Source organism: Dromiciops gliroides, chromosome 2, assembly GCF_019393635.1.
Source record: "Dromiciops gliroides isolate mDroGli1 chromosome 2, mDroGli1.pri, whole genome shotgun sequence".
Lineage (NCBI taxonomy): Eukaryota > Metazoa > Chordata > Mammalia > Microbiotheria > Microbiotheriidae > Dromiciops > Dromiciops gliroides.
The window spans coordinates 424,576,662-424,595,054 of record NC_057862.1 but is presented as its reverse complement, the minus strand read 5'-3'; the positions used below and the strand labels follow the sequence as shown (position 1 = coordinate 424,595,054).

Below are 18,393 nucleotides of genomic sequence, written 5' to 3'. Positions count from 1 at the left end.
GCCTGGGGAGAGAAGATTTTGAGGTCGAAGAACAGATATGATCACAGTTTTCAAGTATTTGATCAGATTTGATGAGGAAGGATGATTAGATTTGTTTTGCTTGGCCCCAGAAGGCAGAATAAAGACCAGTGGATTCAAGTTGCAGAAAGTCAGATTTCAACTCAATATGATGAAAAACTTCCTAATTGTACAAAAGTGGACCGGCCTGCCTCAGGAGGTTTTGCCTTCTCCCCACCACTGGAAATCCTAAAAGTAGAGGCTGGATAACTATTTGCTGAGATTCTGTAGTCCAGAATCCTGTTTCATGTAGAAATTTAACTAGATGAGATCTTAATAACCTTTCAACTTAAGGGTTCTCTGATACATAGTTCGCTCATATTAATCAGAATAAAGATGCAATTTAAATTCAGTTTATCTTATGGTTAAATGTTTTCAAACTCATAGACCTCAAAGGTCACCTTGTCCAAATAACACCTGCAGCAGAATCCCTTCTTCAACATTCCTGAAATGTGATTATACAACCTTTTCTTGAACATCTCCAGTTGGACTTCTCAGAGAAGCCCCTGTTTGTGTTTCTGAAGTTATGTGAATAAATTTGCCTCTGAGACTATGTGTGACTTTGGACAAGTCACAGTCTCCCTGGGCCTCAGTTACCTCATCTATAAAATGAAGGGACTGAACTAGACTTCCGAGGTCTCTTTCAGCTTCAGATCTCAGGAACTTTGGAACATAGGTTAGAGATGATGAGATCTTTAAGTTCATAGAACCATTATTAATTTTAAGAAAAGCAAAATAAAATGCTGAAAATATTTTGAATTCCTTTCTAATCCAGAAAAAAACAAGCTCTCTGCTTGTCTTTCAGGTCCCTATCAGGGAACATTCTCTATAACAAGGGAAAGAGCTGAATTCAACAAAGATGGATATGAGTTACAATCCCAAAGTCCACACTAGCGTCTTGGATATGAAAGCAATTCTTCCAAATGAAGTATAATAACCAAAGAAAGGAAACAAAATGGTAAATTTCTGTTTTTTTAAAGTTTTGTTTAAGACTATCATATTATGATGTAAATTAATGTCTCCCTTAGATTTAAAAAAGTAAACAGATGTGTATTTTACAAAAATACTTGTGTGCTCAGGGAGCTTATCAAATTTATCAAACATTCATTAAACATCTATGTAGCAAGGCCTCATGATATGTTCTTAGAATACAGTCCCTGCCTTACGATCTAGTAGGATGATAAAAATATCACCACAAATAGCTAAAATAAATTATGATTAATGACAAATACAATAAAAGGTGCCAACAATATGCTATGTAGGCCATGGAGAGCGACAGTGGATTTTGGAGAATAGTGGCATGGTCACAGAGTTTGTTAAGAAGATTATTTGGGCAACAGTGTAGAGAATGAATTGGAGAAATGACAAGGTTAGGATTCTTTTTAATCTTCATTGACTAGACTCAGACTGGTATCTCCCCCCCCCCCCCTTATGAGTGAGCCATCCCATAAACCAGTAGTGCCAAACTCAAATACAAACAGATCTCTGCTGGCAGCATATTGGCTTACAAAACCAAAATTGACATTATCTATGTTATATAGTATTTTTTCTTTGTTAAACATTTCCCAATCACATTTTTTTGTTTTGTTTTTGTGAGGCAATTGGGGTTAAGTGACTTGCCCAGGTCACACAGCTAGTAAGTGTCAAGTGTCTGAGGCCAGATTTGAACTCAGGAACTCCTGAATCCAGGGCCAGTGCTTTATCCACTGTGCCACCTAGCTGCCCCCCCCCAATCACATTTTAATCTGGTTCCCTGGGAATTTTGCAAGGGGCTTGCCACAAGTTTGGCACCTCTGCTTTAAACAAAAGATTTTTTTGAAAAAAGAGGAAAAGAAAACAATTCAATAAAATTGATCAACATATTGAAAAAGTCTTGCTATATAGTTGTTTAATAAGTGTTTGTTGAATCGCTAAACTAAGTCCTAACTTAATCTAAACAGATGATTTTGTCTAATGTACACTAGTACATTATATGCAATGTTCCAAAGGTCCTATGGACCTCAACCTCTGCAGAAAAGTCAGGGGGAGTGTCTTCTCATATTTCTTCTTTGGAGTTAAGCTTATTCTTTATAATTTTGCAAAATTCATTTTCAAATGTTTTGTGGTATCCTTTCCTTTTTCATTGTTGTAGTCAATGTGTATATTATTTTCCTGACTCTGCTTATTTTACTTTGCATTATTTCATGGAAGTCTTTCCATTATGCTCACCATCTCTTATGGCACAGTAATATATTCTATTATGTTCTGTACTACAATTTGTTTAGCTGCTCCCCAGCTGATGGGTACTGGATGCTATTTGTAGTAGTCTAGTAGAGAAGAGGCAAGGGTCTGAAATAGGGTGTTTGAATGAAGAGGAAAAAGTCAGGGCTATGAAAGGGTGCATACCCTTTCACCCAGTAATACCACTACTAGGTCTGTATCCCAAAGAGATCATAAACAAAGGAAAAGGACAGACATGTACAAGAATATTCACAGCAGCTCTCTTTGTGGTGGCAAAGAATTGGAAATCCAAGGGAATGCCCATCAATTGGGAAATGGCTGAACAAGTTGCGGTATATGAATGTAATGGAATACTATTGTGCTGTAAGAAATGATGAACAGGCAGATTTCAGAAAAACCTGGAAAGACTTAAGTGGACTGATGCTGAGTAAAGTGAACAGAACCAGGAGAACCTTATACACAGTAACAGAAACACTGTGTGATGATCAATTGTGACAGACTTAACTCTTCTCAGCAATAGAATGATCCAAGACAACTCAACTCCAAAGGACTCATGATGGAAAATGTTCTCCACATCCAGAAAAAAGAATTGTAGATTCTGAAAGCAGATTGAACCACACTGTTTCTACTTTTTTTTTTTAATGGTTTTTTGTGTTCTGATTCTTCTTCTTCTTTTTTTTTGGTGGGGCAATGAGGGTTAAGTGACTTGCCCAGGGTCACATAGCTAGTAGGTGTCAAGTGCCTGAGGCCAGATTTAAACTCAGGTACTCCTGAATCCAGGGCCGGTGCTTTATTCACTGTGCCACCTAGCTGCCCCTTGATTCTTCTTTCCCAACATGACTAATGCAGAAATATGTTTAATGTAATTGTACATATATAACCTATATCAGATTGTTTTCTGTCTTGGGGAGAGAAGGGAGAGAAGGGAGGGAGGGAGAAAAATTTGGAACTAAAAATCTTAGGAAAACAAATGTTGAAAACTATCTTTAGATGTAACTGGAAAATAATAAAATATTTTTGTGATTTAAAAAAAGAGGAAAAAAAATCAGATGAAAATATTATGGCAATAGAGTGAAAAGAATGCTGAGTGTGGAGTCAGAGAAACAGGGTTCAAATACAGTCTTTGATGATTACTACCTATGTATCAACGTTCCTGGGCTTCAATTTTCTCATCTATAAAATGAAGCAGCTGAACTACACGGTCCATGATATTAAGATGGAAGGGCATATATGGACTCCAATTTGTACCAATGGAGAAAGCAGCTACAGCAAAGAGATCTACTAAGTTATATTATTATCTCATTAACTACTGATAAAAACCCCCATGCTGTAATTAGGCAGTATTATTATCCTCATTTTATACAGGAAGAAACTGAAGGTCAAATAGTTATAAAGGGACTTGCCCAACCTCAGATAACTCATAAGAAGCAGAGCTAGGATTTAAATACAGATTCTCTGATTTACAAATCCACACTGCCACATAACACTATTATGTGTTCTTTGTTGACTAGATTTGTTCTCACTTTTCATAAGTCTTCCCCCCCCCCCAAAAAAAATCCCCCAAAATCACATACTGGAGGCATTCAAGTAAAAGTTAGATGTTTGCTGGAGTTACTGCAAAAAAAAGGATTCTTCACATCAGGCAGGGGGTTTTACAAACTATCAAACTACTATTATGTATGTGATTTTGGAAAATCATTTAACCTCTATGGACTTTTTTGTCTGCATAAAATGAATGTACTGGTGCTATTTAAAAGTATGGATGAGGAGTATGATGAATAGACAATCATACCAAATGATGTAGAGTAAAGTAAGCAGAGCCATGAAAAAAAATATACACATAATGACGACAACAATGTAAAAGGAAAGAAGCATCGCACACAAAAATTAAGAGTGAAAGTTACAAAATTATAAAGATCAAACATGACAGACTAGATGTCTCAGGTCTCTTTCCAACTCAAAATCATAGAACCTCTCTTTTAATTCTAAGATTTTCTTCCAATTCTGAGATTAATCAGGCTGAAACTCATCCACTCTTTCAATTTATGCTTTAGGTTAAGTATTTCTAGAAATGAATCCTTTCACAGGTGACACCAAGCAAATCAGTTATTGTGGGGGGAAAAGCTTTAAAAGCCCCACAGATACTGGTTTTCACAACAACAGACTACTTAGTTTCTCCAGAGGAGGTCAATGGATGAGTGGGTGTGTGGAGAATTGGAAAGCATCCAAAACAACAGCTGAGAAAAGTGACTGGTTGATGAAGTCATTTTCTACTTTGTTTTCACATTCTCTGACTATTTTCTTCCAGGAGAAAGATGTTAAGTTTTCCTCTGACAGTAACTAAAACACTTTGGTGGAGAACCCGGGAATAAAATGACTCAGTATTAAGTTGAGGTCTCCTTTTTAGAATTTTGAAATTCTGTGTCCTAGGGTACCTTCCTACACTAATAGTCTATATTGTAGGGTAGGTCCCACCCATCTCTAATAATTGGTTTTGCAGTTCCTTCCAGTTCTAATATCCTCTCCACTCCAATATTCAATATTCTACATGCTAAGATACTGACCAGTCTTAATATTTGAGATCCCATCATTATATGCTCTTAGTTCTTATATTACAAGATCTAAGTAGTATTTAATGTAGGCCTTAGAATTGAGATAGCAAAGGAGAATTGTGAGGAGATAACACTGAAAGGCTGAAAAGGTTTTTTTTGTTTGTTTGTTTGTTTGGGGGGGGGGGGGCGTGTGGAGGGAAGAAAAGGTTTACCGAGGAAAAGAAAATCCTTTAGCTAAAGTATATCTTAAATAGGGGAAAGGTCTGACTTGAGGTCATTCCTTGGGTGCCTCTACTGGTTGGCCCAGCCCCAATTCCAAATTCAACAAATCCCACCCAAGAACAAAGATCTCATTTCTAATTGACGGTTTGGACTTTAAAAAGTTTGCAAACCGGCTGAGCTAGTTGCAAACTAGCCCAGTGGCAATCCTGATAGCAGCAGACCCTCCCTCCCTGCAGAGGAGGCTAGAGGCTTAACCTGTTTATCTACACAGAGACAAGGAAAAATAATGAGTTTACAATTTCCCCCTATCTGGCATACCTTGGCTGTGACTGCAAAGAATCTACTTTATTTTTAAGCAAAGATACTGCTTAAATCCCTCAAGGGATGTCAAGGAAAGACTAAAGTCATGTGAATAAATAGCCTTTCAATCTGTGCCTACTTGCCCCCCCATGCAGAGGCCTATCTCATTCAAGTTTAGCTCTCTAAATAGCAGCTGCAGAAGAGAGGAGGTCTCTCACCAGGAATGTGAGGCTGTATGGTATAGTGAAAAAAGTACAAAATCTGGAGTGAAAAGATCTGGGTTCAATTCCTAGTTTCATCAATGTGAACAAAGTTAAACCTCTCAGAACTTCAGTTTTCTCAGCTGTTAAAAATTTTTTTTTAAACGTACTACCTTCTCAAAGTATTGAGGAGAGAGATTTATAAACTTTGAAGTTTAATAGAAGCTTTGGTAGTTTTAATTGTCTAAAACAGCAGGCCATTTCTTCCAAGGTATGGTATATCAGAAAAGACTGCATTTAGCTTTCAGAGGACTTGGGTTTGATTCCTGTGTGAACTTGGACAAGTAACTTCACACTTCCATGTGACAACAATGCCTATGTCCAGTTACCCTGATAGGATGGTTGTGAGGATCAGATGATGGTAGTTTACATTTTTGTGGGGCTTTACATAAATTATTATTCTTCCTCCTAGCCAAACCCCCAATATATCACTGTTTCACAGGCTTTGGGGGTGGGGTGGGGCAAAAGGCCATTCATTTCATGTCCAAGTATGAATCAATAAAGCTTGCCTGTTCTCTCCTCCTTACTTTGCCTGGTCATACCAGGGCTTCCTAATCCCTCTCTATAGATGAGTTGCCTATGTCATCAGGACACAACTAAAAGAGAAATACAGACCTGGAATATGACAAAAGCCATTTCTACAAAGCAATGTAGGGATTTTCAAACAGGGGTTAAAGTTCAGACTGCTACAATAAACTGTACGGAGAGGACAAAAGACAAGGAATAACCAAGCTGGATTAATTATTTAGAGGTGGCAAAAATGAGGAAGATGCTACTGGAAAGTAGCTCCTTTATAAAAAAGGGCCAGAAAGAGGCAGCTAGGTGGCGCAGTGGATAGAGCACCAGCCCTGGAGTCAGAAGGACCTGAGTTCAAATCCGACCTCAGACACTTGACACTTACTAGCTGTGTGACCCTGGGCAAGTCACTTAACCCCAATTGCCTCACTTTAAAAAAAAGAAAGAATTGGACTTATTCTGTTTGACCCAGAGAACGTAAGTAAAACTACCATTTGAAAACTACTGCAGAGGGGGAAATTTTGGCTTGGTCCAAGGAAACTTTCATTCTTGGAAGTCTTCAAGCATCACAATGATCTAGTGGTTCAGAGAAGGTTTCATGAAAGAGGTGGCATTTGATTTGGGCTTTATAGGAGGGCTAACAAATCAACAAGTGAAGAGGGAAAGTGGAGAAGGCCAGCCTGCAAGGGGGTGGGAAACAGGTTAGCAAAGGCATACAGACAAGAAATTGCAAGGAGGTGTTTGAGTAAAGTTTGGCTAGGATACAGTACACTGAGGAGATTAGAGTGAAAGTACCATAAAGTTAAGAGGATCACCTGGAATTCCAGGCTGTATGAAAGTAGTGTGAAAGTGACAGAGTAGAAAGAAAAGATCAGGGGCCAGAGATGTGGTACAGGTGAGGTTAATAGGAGCTGGTAACATTAACTATTAGAAATGAAAGGGGCAGCTAGGTGGTACAGTGGATAGAGCACCAGCCCTGGATTCAAATCCAGCTTTATATACTTGACACTTACTAGCTGTATGACCCTGGGCAAGTCTTTTATAACCCCCATTGCCCTTCAAAAAAAATTTTATTAAAAAAAAGGAAATGAAAGACGTCCTCTTATTGGTAGAGTAGGGGGACTTTGGGTGTGGAATGCTGCATACACTGTTAGACAAAATCATTGTGCTGGTTCGTTTTGTTTATTTTTCTGTTACAAAGAGGGGTTTAAAGGAGAGGTGGGTAGGAGGAGAGCTCTACCCAGAAATGTTAGTGATATAAAATCAAAAGGCATCAATAAATCCTTTAATAAAAACCAAGAAAGTGAAGGAGGGAAGACCTTGAGAACATGGAAGACCCAAGTGAATGACAGGGCCACAGACAGAAATAGTGAGGCTAGAAAATTCAATCTAGAGATGGGGAAAAGAAAATAGGTTTAGTTGACTTTAATCCTGGGAGTCATGTTTCTTCAGAGGCCTAGAGACAGGAAATGGCTTTACCATGGCACATATATAGTAAAGTAGCCAAGCTTTTCTAAGAGTTAAATCCAGATTATGTGACTCCAAGACCAGGGTTCTCTTTATTGCACAGGGATATTATTCTACCAAGTAGAGAATATCATAAAGCAGCCTTTCCTAACTTTTTTTTTGGGGGGGGGGGTTAGGGCAATGAGGGTTAAGTGACTTGCCCAGGGTCACACAGCTAGTTAAGTATCAAGTGTCTGAGGCCAAATTTGAACTCAGGTCCTCCTGAATCCAGGGCTGGTGCTTTATCCACTGTGCCACCTAGCTGCGCCCCCTAACTTTTTTTTTCAGACTGGGCTGCATACCTGAAGACTTGGGAGGTAAGCAGGGAAAGGCAGAATAGTATAGTAGAAAGAACAACAGACTAGATTCTAGTCCTAGCTGTGGCATTGGACATGTTACTCCCCATTTCTGAGCCTGTTTCCTGACCTGCAAGAAAACAGATGTCTCAGGCCCTTTTCTGGTCTAACATTCTGCTTCAGGGTTTCTTCAAATGCTTTATGATTCTAAGGACGAGTTTACAGTCTCTACCCTGCTCCTAGCTTAGCCATCATTGCCTATACACATGTTCTGCCTTCTACCACCAACCACAGTGGTCAAACCACTTTCCATAAAACTTTTCTGTTAAAAAGGGGAATCTCTTCCTAGATAAGAGTCCCTGCCCCCAACTCAGCAGGTGCTTCTGCTTCATCAATCACAGCTGTCACTTTGGGGGCAATGCTACTGACCTGACCCATGTCAGTAAGTGACCAGACATCGCAACAACACTTCCAGGAAGGTCCAGTTACCTTGGTCTTCCTGCCAGGGGCAGGCAATTACTGTTTTCAGCAATTCTAAGAATAGCCCAAGGTGATTGTCAGGCCTAGTGGGAGGACCAGGGTAGGAGGAGAGGTGCATGCTGGTGAGAAACTTTATTTTGTTTGACTCTAGATAAGGTTGAGGAAAAAAAGAGATAAAATGAGGAGTGGGTCCCTTCCTGCTCTAAAATTCTACGAGCCTATGAACCAGAATTTGCAGGTAGGGTGGTAGGACAGAAACAACACAGGAAAGAGAATCAGAAGGCCTGGACTGAAGACTTGTGTCTTATTGTGTGAGCAAAAGCAACACTAATTCCCTTCAGTTTCTTTACCAATAAAATGGGTATAATAATATGCCCACCACCTACTTCTCAGGCCTGCTATGACAACCAAAGGAGATGAATGTGAAAACCCCATATAACTTGAGAAGTGCAGCATAAATAAAAATAATTATTATTTGGATTGGGGGTAGATATGGAAGGAGAGCTTGTTTTGGTTTAAGGATGATTCCTACCTACCCAGACTCTTGACTAAAACAAATTTTCCAGGTAAAAACTGGCATTCCAAGCCAAAATCTATAGAAGATGAGAGAGCCAGTCGGACTCTCAATGTATCATATCCTGGATTCTACTCCACAAGAGAAATCACATTGAAAAGCAAACTCAGAACATAGCCAGTTAGCAAGCAGTGGGAATAAGTGGGTTTAAATGGTTGGGGGGCTTGTGAATCTTGTTATTTTGCTTTTGCTTTGAAATAAAAATGCTAAAGAGAAAATGCAGAATGTCAGAACTGGAAGGGATCTTGGAACACTGAGATAGGGCTATCAGGTCACAGTTGAAAGGGATTTTAGAAATTATGAGTAGAAAACAAGAGTAACTCCAAGTGTCTTGTAATCAAGTAATAATTTGAGAACAACATAAGAGAATTGTAGTACGATTTACTACTGACCTGACTTGTAAGTGGATGATTTCTCTATCCTTACAGACAGCTCTCCTCAATCCTTTGGACAGTTAAATAAAACTATTTAACAACATTGGCAGATGAGTCAGCACCAAGTCATACCATTTTATGAACTATATCAACTTATTCAATACTACAATCGATACTCTCAAGATTTCTCTATCTTCTCCAATAGATAATTATATTAGAGGATGGAAGGACAAGTCTGATCCAGCAAAAACAGCCCAGTATTATAAGTTTGGAAAACCTGGGCCACTGTGGATAACTGTGTAATCTTAAGTAAGTTATTTTATCTCTATAGGGCCCTAAATTTCCTTATCTCTAAAAGGGGAGGCTTTGGACTACCTGATCTCCAAGGTACTATCCAGGATTCATTTTGTTGTTTAGTCGTGTCTGACTCTGTGTCATCTCGTTTAGGGTTTTATTGGCAAAGAAATTGGAGTGGTTTGCCATTTCCTTCTTCAGCTCCTTTTGCAGATGAGGCAAACAGGGTTAAGTGACTTGCCCAGGGTCACACAGCTAGTAAAAGTGTCTGAGACAAGATTTGAACTCAGAAAGATGAGTCTTCCTGACTCCAGGCCCAGAACTCTATCCATTGTGTACCTAGCTGCCTGCCCTTGACGGTTTTTAATATATGACCATCAGGGGAAGCTAGATGGCACAGTGGATAAAACACTGGTCCTGAATTCAGGAGGACCTGAGTTCAAATCCTGCCTCAGACACTTGACACTTACTAGCTGTGTGACCTTGGGCAAGTCACTCAACCCTCATTGCCTCACAAAATAAATAAATAAATATATGACCATCAGTAGTAGTGAGAATAGAGTAAGGACTGGTTGAGTGATGGGGGATCGCTGAGAAGTCATGTTTTTCAGAAAGTTTTATATGAATTGATACAAAGTAAGTTGAACCAAAAAAACCAAATGTACACAATAACAACAATTTGAATTAAAAGAAAAAAATACTTTATAACTATAATGACCAATCCTGGCCACAGTAAAAGATGAGAAAATTCATTTTCCTTCATTCTTTGCAGAAATGTGGAAGTACAGATGTAGAGAACACTGTATATACTGTTAATTATTGGTTGATATGCTGGTTAGTTATGCTGAACTGCTTTTCCCCTTCTTTCCTTTTTAGTCTTTGTTACTATGGCTTACTGGAGAGAGGAGATATTTTGGAAAAAAGGTAAAGTAAATAACACAGCAGAAGCAATTTCTTTAAAAAGTCATCTGGGGTATTTGCTTCAGTCCCATATACTAAATTGGAACCACACAGACAAGATTAGCATAGCCCCTGTGCAAGGATGATATGCAAATAAATTCATGAAACATTCTATCTTAAACATTTTTTTTAAGTCACATACGGATTGGAGCAAAGCTTCTCTCCAGATCCCTTCTCCCCACCATTGGCCTAAAATCCCTTTTGGTAAAGTTAGGAATGATCTCCTTCTCCCCAGGATTTTTTTTTTTTTGTGGGTTAAGTAACTTGCCCAGGGTCACACAGCTAGTAAATGTCAAGTGTCTTAGGCCAGATTTGAACTCAATTCCTCCTTAATCCAGGGCCAGTCCTTTATCTACTGCGCCACCTAGCTGCCTTTTAGGAATAATCTCCTAAAGGTCCCAGTAATACAAATACACTAGCTAGCTGGACCTTCAGTTGTAGCATATTTGTTAGCTTTATTCATACTGATTAAATGATCATATCAGCTGCTTTCAGATCCTAGGCATGAAACCCAGGTGTATTTCTATTGGATGGCAGGAGGTAGTAAGAGGTACCAGTACCAGGCAGGTCAAGCTGATTCACTCTACAGAATGGACTCGAGCCTGGAGTTCAAGTCCTGAATCTGCCACTTGTTAGCCCCAATGGACCACGAACAATTAATTTCCCTTTACTGAGCCTTGCTTTTCTCCTCTGTATGATGATGAGGTAGAATTAGATAATATCTGAAGGCTCTTCCAGTTCCAACATCCTATGGTCTATTTTTCCCCACTATGGTTTATTTTCTGGAGTTCTCTCATCTAAGGTTCCTTTGAACACTACTAAAATTCTTTCCCCACTGCATCATATTAGTTTAGCCGAATGACCACATCATCACATCAAATATGCTAGCCATGTGATCAATTAAACAATAGACATTTATTAAGTACTTATTTTATGTAAGCACTGGGGATACAAAGACAAAACAACAACCACCAATTTCTAACCTCAAGGAGCTTATGTTTTGTGGGAGAAAACAAATACTCCTATAGCTAGATTTCTATTTCCTATAAATACATATGAAATAAATACAAAGGAAATTCAAGGTAATTATTTTGGAGGAGGAAGAACTTGCTGGTACAGAATCAGGAAAGACTTCCTGTATGAGTTGGTGCTTCAGCTGAGCTTTAAAGGATGAAATGGAGTCTGAGAGGACTGAATTTAAAAGGAGTGTCCTGAAAGTCCGTACAGAGGTAGGAAGACTTGAAGTAGACAATAAGTGCCCTTGTTTGACAGACCTAATCCATCAACAAGCACGTATAAAATGCCTACTATGTGTCAGGCACTGTGCTAAGTGCTAAAATAGAATGAAATAATCACGACTTTCAAGAAGTTTATTTGAAGAATAAACATCAATATAAAGTTAAATATATATTTGGTAGTTTGAGAGGGAAGGCATCAGCAAAGAGTTCATGGAGAAGGTGGCATTTATTCTATTTTGAAGGAAGAACAGGGTTCTATGATGGGGGAGGTGAAGAGAAATTGCATTCCAGGGGGTGGGGATAGCCAGTGCCAAGGGTTGGAGATAGGACATATAATGTGTCTGGGTAAGGGGGTGGGGGGGCGGAGGGAAGAGGAGAGGACTAGTTGGCCTGCATCTCAGAATGCAAGAGAGAGACCAACATACAATAATGCTGGAAAGATAGGTTGGGCCCCGGTTGTAAAGCGCTTTAAAAGATAAGGAGGAGTTTGTATCTGATCTTAGAGGTAACAGGGAGGCACTAGAACTGACAAAGCTGGGGAGGGACGTAGTCAGATCTGCACTTGAGGAAAATCACTTTGAAAGCACAGTGTGTCAGATGGACTGGAGTGGGGAGCAATTGAAAGCAGGGAGACCAATTAGGAAGCAGTTGCAATAATCTGGCTGAGAGGTGATAAAGGTCTAAACTAAGGTAGTAATTGTGAGTAAAGAGAAAGGGTCCTGATGTGAGAGCTTCATGGCTAGAGAAATGACAAGATTTGGAAACAGATTGGCTATGTGTGGTGAGAGAGAACGAGTTCAGGAAACATCCACATCCCTGTATCTCTCTCCCTTGAGTGGCATATTCCTGCTCTGTGAGGCATTTGAGGAAGTGCCCAAGCCATTCATACTCACTTTAACCTGGCTCCCATCCTGACTTCTAGAGATTCCATCTCCATTCCAGCTGTCACCTGACAGTGGAGATGCCCCCAGCCCCGTGGACCCTTCCACAGAGTTTTATCTCCCCTCTTTCTTCCTTTTCAGCTCCCTTTTGTGTGTTGTCTTTCCCCTACAGAATGTAAGCTCCTTGAGGGTGGGGATCATCTTTCATTTTACTCACATCTATATTTTCAACACCTAGCATAGTGCCTGGCACACAGCAGGTGCTTAATAAATGCTTTATCTAATATAATCTGATCTTGTATAATATCAAATATAAAACCAAGCTGTTGGAAACAATTCACAATTCTACCGACAGTGTAATTAAAGTGCTCCCTTCCCAAAGTAGCCCTTAACATCAACTATTCCTTCTGTCATTTTGCCACTTATAAAGTTCTGGTTTCAAACATATAATGTTGAGAGAGGTGAAATCTCAGAAGTTTTTTGTCTTCTGTTTTTTTAACTTTTAGTCAGTTTCTTTTAGTGTTTGAGAGCATATGGGCACTTTTAATTTGCAAATTTTTTTGGAGGGGGGAACAGCTAGAGTGCTGGGCCTGAGTTCAGGAAGATCTGAATTCAAATCTAGTTTTAGACACTTACAATATGACCCTGGGCAAGTCACTTAACCTCTGTTTGCCTCAGTTTCCTCAACTTTAAAATGGAGATAAAAATAGTACCTATCTCACTGGGATGTAGTGAGGCTCAAATGAGGCAAATTCGTAAAAGAACTTAGCACAGTGCCTGGTATATAGTAGGTACAATATAAATGCTTATTCCCTTCCCCTCCCTTATGAATTATGTTCACATCCTTTTGAACATGTACCTACTGGGGAATGGCTCTTGTTATTATATTATTTATCTAAATTCCCTATATATCCTAGATATCAGATTTTAATTGATACTTGAAGCAAATATTTTTCCTGTTTCTATTCGTTAATTTTATTCATGCAAAAACTTTTAATTTTTTGGTAAAGGGCAGAAACTATGATTTGTATCCCTAGTGCTTAGGCACAATTACATGTTGTAAATGTTTAAAGATGTTTGCTGACTGAAGTAAAATTTTTCTATTTTATCTTTAATAAGCTCCTCTATTCCTTAAGGGTCCTCTCCCCAACCATAGCTATAAAAGGTATGTTTTTCTACTCTAATTGTTTTATGGTATGACCATTTATATTTATTATATTTAGATCACATATCCATTTTGAGCTTATTGTGGAATATGGCTTAATAATGATAATTGATCATATTATTAAATAAGCCTTTGTTGCCTTGTGCTCAGGAAGCACTGACTAGGCCATTTTTCTAAGGTTCCTTCAAACCCTCTAGTCTAAGTCCCTATAAATAAGGTGATAAAATCAACTATCATTTCACTTTTGCAGAAGATTAGACAGTGGCTCATAAAAGGTAAATGAAATGTCCAAGGTCACACATCCCAAAGTGTCACAATTAGGGATCAAATCCAGGGCTACAACATCACCGGATTTCTGTCAAGCAAGCAAACAAGCCTCTGTTAGAACTTTGCTTTGTGCCCTGCAAGCACTGGGTATACAATGGAAGTCAAGGTTTTGGAGCTAGAAAGAAAAACAAAAATTAAGAGAAGGAAATGACTTGCACAATGTCACAAAGCAAGTCAGAGGCCTTGTGTGGACAAAACTAGAAGCTAGAACTCCTGACTTTTAGGCTTTAGTTCTTTCTCCCATACCCTTGGCTGCCTTCTACTAAATATGGTCATACTACTAGTCTAAACATCTATGGGTTATTTAATCATTCAAATGAAAACCATCCAATATTGTTAATCACCTACTATCTTACAGAAACTAAGCTAAATTCTAGGGATGCAAATACAAAAGGGAGTTTCCTAGTCATCATGCCCACAGAGAAGGACATACAAAATAGTGATGAAAATGTGAGATTCCTGGGATCCTTTAATTTTTAAAAAGTATTTTGATCATTGTATTTCAATTTACTTAGTTTCCTTTATAATACTATATATTTTCTTCATGCATTTTTAAAAATTGCTCTGAGAAAGGCTCTCTACATTTCCCCAAAGGTGTCCATGACACAAAAGAAGGTTCAAAACCTCTGGACCAGGGGAATCAGAAAAGGTCTTTTGAAGGAGATAGAATTTGGGCGGCACCTAAAGGGATTGGAGGGAATCCAAGAGATGGAGGTAAGAAGGGGAAAAGCTGGTGCAAAAGGGCTTGGGGGTAAGGCAGGCCACGACAGTATATCATGGAGGGAAGAAAAGAAAGAAGTTTGGTTGGGTTGAAGAGTATGGAAGAAGAGTAATGGTTAGCTTAGAAGAGTATGCTGAGAAACCAGAACTTTCCCTAGGTTGTTCCTGAAACTTCACCAGATAACACCCATCTAATCACCAACTGATAAATAAATTCAGCATACAATGTTTAGAGAAAAGTTAATGTGGCTTTGTAGTTGCATCATACATACCTACAAGATCATAAAATAGAGTCTATCTGGCTTAACTGATATACAGATTGCAAGGGAAGCAGCCCAAACTCAAGATAGTTGAAAAACTCAGAAATATTGTTTTCAGGATAAAAAGAGTCAGAATCTTGTTTCAAATCTCATCTCTGCTAACCCGTGTCACTTGAGCAGGTTGCTTGCCCTTTCTGTGCCTCAGTTAACTCATCTATAAAATGTGGGGGTTGAACAAGGGGTTAAAATGACTTCCTGGTCTTGCCATCTAGTGCAAAGTACAGACAGTTTTCCCTTTATGACCTGCCACATATCTCTACATAAAGTGATTTTTACATAATCTGAATTTGTCCACAGATGTGGAGAGGGGAGGAAGGAGAGAGGCAGGAAGGGGGCCAAGCCCACAGAGGGAGGGGGCTGGCCCACACGGAGGGGAGGTGGGACCCAGGGACAGGGGTGTGTGTGTGTGTGGGGGGTAACCTCCAAGCCAGGTACAATATAAATGCTTATTCCCTTCCACTCCCTTATGAATTATGCTCCTACTGGGGAATGGCTCTTGTTATTATATTATTTATCTAAATTCCCCCCTTCATTTCTTTTTTTGGGCAGGGCAATGGGGGCTAAGTGACTTGTCCAAGGTCACACAGCTAGTAGCAAATGTCTGAGGCCGTATTTGCACTCAGGACCTCCTGAATCCAGGGCCAGTGCCACTGTGCCACCTAGCTGCCCCTTCTAGAAAGAATCCAAACCTGATTTGTTTGCAGTTTCAGCTGATATCCAAGCAAATCTGTGGCTGCTTGTCATTCCTCTTACAGATACAAATAATGCAACCTGGTTTTCAAGTTTAGGTATTACAGGTTAATTATAAGCCCTTAACTTGCCCATCATAGTCACAAGGAAACTTCACTATAGCAAAATGAGAAATTACTGAACTGTTTTCTTGTGAAGATTTACTATTCTATGCTTTGTGTTTAAACTTTTTATGTGTTGAGCTCTCTTTCAGCTCTAACAGTATATGCTTTAACATTGTATGTTCTTTTTTTTTAACCTTTTATTTTATTAAGCAATCAGATATAAGTTAAACATTGTATGCTCTTAAGGATAAAATGGACAATTTTGACTAGACGAAACTAAAAAGGGTTTGCCCAAACAAAACCAATGCAGCTAAAACTAGAAGGGAAAAAGGTAAGCGGGGAAACATATGCTATAAGTTTCTCTTATAAGTTTCACTTCTAAAATGCATAACATATTTAAATTTATAAGAATAAGAGCCAAATCAATAATGATGAGAGAAATACAAATTAAAGGAATTCAAGTGACACCAGAGAGCCATCAGATTGGCAAAGCTGCCCCCCCCCAAAGGGGGGGGGTGTTTAATGTTGGAAGGGTTTCTGGAAAACAGGAACATTAATTCACTATTAGTGGAGCTGTGAAATGGTGTAGCTATTCTGGAAAGCAATCTGAAATTATACCCTCAAAGTTACTAAAATGTCCATACCCTTTTATCCAGCAATATCCAAAGAGATCAAAGGGGGAAGAAAGGGGCCCATATGTACAAAAATATTTATATTAGGGTGTTTTTTTTTAGTGGTAAAGAACTGGAAACTAAGGTGGTGTCCATCAATTGGGGAATGACTGAAGAAATTTCAAATTATGGTTCACGAATGTTATAGAATACAATTGTGCTATAAGAAAAAAAAATGAAAGGAATGGTTTTTTTAAAAAATGGGAAGAACTGTATGAAGTGATGCAGACAGAAGTAAGCAGAACCAGAAAAACAATGTATATAATAACATTACTCAGAGAAGCAACTTTGAAACGCTCAAGAATTCTGGTCAATGAAATGACCAGCCATGATTCCAGAGGACCAATGATGAAACATACCACCTACCCACTTCCCCACCTACCTCCTGACAGAGAAGTGATAGATTCAAGGTGCATAATAAGCCATCTATTTTTTGGTTTTTTGGATGTAACCAATGGGGGAAGTCATTTTGCTTTACTATCCTTTTTATTATAAGGGTTTTCTTTTCTTTTGTGACCATGCTTATCTTTTTTTTTTTTTTTTTTGCAGGGCAGTGGGGGTTAAGTGACTTGCCCAGGGTCACACAGCTAGTAAGTGTCAAGTGTCTGAAGCCAGATTTGAACTCAGGTACTCCTGAATCCAAGGTTGGTGCTTTATCCACTGCGCCACCTAGCCACCCCATTTTCTTTTCTTTTAATTCAATGGAAAGTGTGTGTGGGGGGGGAGAAATAGATTTTTAATTGAAAAAAAAATTAATTTAAAACTAATAAAAAAATACCAGTTGAATTCAAGTATTCTACTCTATGAATCTGTGGGCCTGTTTTGTTGATTGCTGTTAATCTGTAACATCTTTTAAAAAAAAGATATTGATTACTCTTGTAAGTGATTCCTGAACAATGAAGCCCACAATACTTATTTTATGTAGTCAAAACTATGCCTAAAACATGAATACCCTCAACAACTGTAAGTAGTCTCTAGCCTAGACTTGAGCATCCTAATGATGGGAAATTCCCTTCTTTATTAATCTTGTTTTACTCGTCAGGCAAAAATCTGTTTTTATCCTATTGTCACAAACTTTCCCTGCTGGGCCAAGAGGGTCTATTTCCTCCTCTGCCACATCACAACACTTCAGATAAGAGAAGACGGCTATCACGAAACTCTGCCAAGTCTTTTCTTATCTAAGCTGAATAGCCCTAGCCTCATCAACCAGCCCGTGTTTGGCACAATTTCCTGTCTTCTCCAGACGTGCTTCAAGTCTGACTGACATCTTTCCTAGAGGAGGCCACTGTATAATTTTACACTCTTGTGCATATCCTCGCTCTCCCACTAAAATCTTTCAATGTCTCACCACAGTATGGAGTGACAATGGCCTCTCACAAGCTATATCAGAGAAGCCTAGGCTCTAGCAGGTTGTACATCAAGATGAGCTTAGGCCCTGTTACAAACTGTTTTTCATTTAACGAGCCTAGTTAATAAGGATATCCACCTCTAGAGAGAGCTGAGGAACTTTGAATATAGACCGAAGCACACTTTTTTCACTTTATTTCTTTTCTGCTTTTTTTTTTTGTTTTTTGTTGGGGGGGGGGCCGCACAGCATGGCCAATATGGAAATGTTTTGCATGACCTCATAAGTATAACTGATGTCATATTGTTTGTCTTCTCAATA

General features: G+C 38.9%; 1 non-coding gene across 1 annotated transcript; it reads left to right on the top strand.

Moving 5' to 3' along the window:
- Positions 1–10,621: 10,621 nt before the first annotated feature.
- Positions 10,622–10,729, top strand: LOC122744995. The gene has a single exon (XR_006355311.1). It is a non-coding gene; the product is annotated as a U6 spliceosomal RNA (small nuclear RNA).
- Positions 10,730–18,393: the final 7,664 nt, after the last annotated feature.